Below are 2,949 nucleotides of genomic sequence, written 5' to 3' on the forward strand. Positions count from 1 at the left end.
ACTATTCGACCGGGGCGGGGGGGATATTTACATGCATTGCTCCGCCCAGTTTGGCCTCTGGCGCCACCCACCACTGGTATGTGAGACACACATACACACACACCACAAAAGTTGCCAAGAAAGAAGTTCCCCATCATATTAAGGTTCTCAGCCACCCCAAGTTGGGAGCCCCAGCAGGGCCAGAGCATTTACGTATGTGCAAACAATATTCTTGGGCATCTGCTTGTCAGGATTTCTCAGCTGTAGTAGAGTTCTGTCACATCCCATCAGGTTGCAGGGAACGAGTGCCCGACCCAATTAAGTCATCTGAAGGACAGAGCTGAAGGGGAAAGGTTTCCTTAGTCAGCCACCCCTGACAATCCTCTATGGATTCTTAGACACACAGGGCAGGGCAAAAGCAGGCAGTTGCAGGAAGCTACCTTTTACAGATCGGTCCACCCAGTTTAATACTGCCTATACTGACTGGCAGCAGCTGTCCAGGGTTCAAGACAGGGATCTTTCCCAGCCCTGCCTGGATATATCAAAGATTGAACCTGGGACCTTTTGAGTACAAACTAGATGCTCTACAGCTAAACTATGACCCTTCTTTGCTAAAAATGAAGCAAGAATCTAGTCCTCATGATTCTGAATGAAGGGATCATTTAAAGGAGAAACCATTGGATCCCTTAGGGACTGCCCACAATGACTGGTAGGCAATGGAACATCGCCAGCCCTACTGTGAAATGCCAGGGATTGAAACGGAGACCTTCTGCATTCATGGCAAATGCCTGCCACTGAACTATGGTCCTTCACTCTCTTGATAGACCTAACCCAGTTTTGCCCAAACCGAATGACAACAGTTCTCTGGGGTTCCCAGCAAGTAACCTTCCCAGCCCTGCTTGGGAGATGTTGCGGGTGGATCTTGGGACCTTCTGCATACAAAGCAGATGTCTACCGCCTGAGGTCCAGCCTTTCAGGCGCACCAGAAAATCAAAGCCCAAGACGGAAGCTTATTCTGACATAGCTCAAAAATAATGCTGCATTTCCAAATGACAAACTGCCACCTAGTGGTCATATCATACCACCAAAAGCCACTAGTCCCAGGTTTTCCCTCCACCAGCATCAATTAAAAAACAAAACCAAGTTTTAAAAGCAAAAGAGCTAGAATCCAAGGTGGTTCTTGAAGAGTAAGCTTCACCGGCTCTTAGAAGTTGGCTGCTTTTAATTGGAGGACAAGAAACTATTTCATACCCAATCAGGCCATGGATACCTATCACAGTAACTGCAACTTCCACCACCCCTGCCCATTGGCTATTCTTGCAGGGGCTGGTGGGAGTTGTGGTTCAGCAACATCTGGAAGTACAAAGACCTTTCATCTAGGTATCTATGGATTGGAAGGCAGAGTCCGTTTACCAGTCCTACCTGGAAATGCCAGTGGTTGTACCTGTGACATTCTGCATGCAAAGCAGGTGCCCTAGTACTGAATGACAGGCAATTTTATTTTGGGACTTGATGCAGCAAGGGCAGCTTTAAACTGATGGGTTGTTTACAGTATTATTAGATTTGTATTGTTAAAAATGTTTTAGTCATTTCTGTATTGTTGGGTACCACTTTGGTATTTTGTTGGAAGTATGAACACTTTCATAAATAAGTAAAACAGCACAATGGCAAATCTGATTTACTGCATAGGTTCCATGATATAACCAGCCCCAGAATCATGCGTAAGGATCCTGGCTATGCTTTCCTAATACGTTTGACCCCCTAGCACAGAACTGAGTTGCCTTGCAGATCTTGTTTTATAAGGTTGCTTTTTAAAAGATCTCTCCCAGTGGTGTGAGTTGGACTGATTTTTGCTGAGACACTCTCAAGATATGCTCCAAAGTGCAATTACCATCAGCGCCCACCCCATTCCTCCTCTGCTCCTGGAAGATGCAATAGATTTGCAGCTTAATTTCTTCCTCCCACTATACAGGAACCATAGGAGAGCACATTGAAAGGCAGGCAGCTCACAGATTGGTAGTCTTCATTGGTAGTCTTTCAAGGCTGCTAAATGTAAGGATGAAGGGTTGTAAAAACTTATTGTATAAGAAGTGACAGACTTTCAAAAACACTCTTAAGCCAGGAGACCTGAATACATTCTTCTAGCTTGTGTGTCTACACCAGTCAAGGAATAGAGACAACAAAAGCATGTATAACTGACACTGCACTAAGCACAGGCTCCTCTCAACACCTTTAGCATGCTTGTGCTATTTGCTGTCCAGCTTTCCAGAGGTCTTACCTGTTAAGCATGGTAGAGATCAGATAAAATAGTTTCTGATAAAACCTTCTAGCAGTCAGCCTGGGCAGCTGATTTTCTGCAGGGAGCACAACACTCCAGAACAGAACTGTAGCAGGTCTGGTACAATCCAGTGTGAAGGTGAAATTAAAATGCATCTAAGGAGCCCAGCGGTGTGCTTTTATACAGCTTTGAGATAGTAAGGACGAAGGAGCTTTTGAAGCAATTGCTGCCTCTAAATACAGGAAACCATGTACCTACAATGGGTGAAGAACCCTTTTCAACCTGTGGTCCACAGAGCCAGAGGAAGAGGGGTGGGGCAATGGATGTGACCCTTACCTGCATAAAGTAGACTATGCTCCACCCATGCAAAACATCAGGAGATCGTGAAGGCAGAAAAGAAGCTTCAACACAGTTGCAGGATACTTGAGGAAGACCCAAGGGTTGGGCAGAGAACGAAGGGGCCTGAGGTTTCCCCAACCGTTCACCATGCAGGTGCAGGCTGTATCTTAGCAAGTGCACTTCACAGGCCTGCTCCAGTCCTTCTCCACTGGCAGTGGCCCTGGGACTTTGCAAACCACAGTGTGACACAGAGCTCCTTGGTGAACCCAATGGCCTCCACACACCAGGGAAACCTGAAGGATGCTTGCCCTCCTACTGGAGTCACTGCTGTTGCGAAGACATGCTAAGAGGTG

This window comes from Podarcis muralis, chromosome 16, assembly GCF_964188315.1.
Source record: "Podarcis muralis chromosome 16, rPodMur119.hap1.1, whole genome shotgun sequence".
Taxonomy (NCBI): Eukaryota; Metazoa; Chordata; class Lepidosauria; order Squamata; family Lacertidae; genus Podarcis; species Podarcis muralis.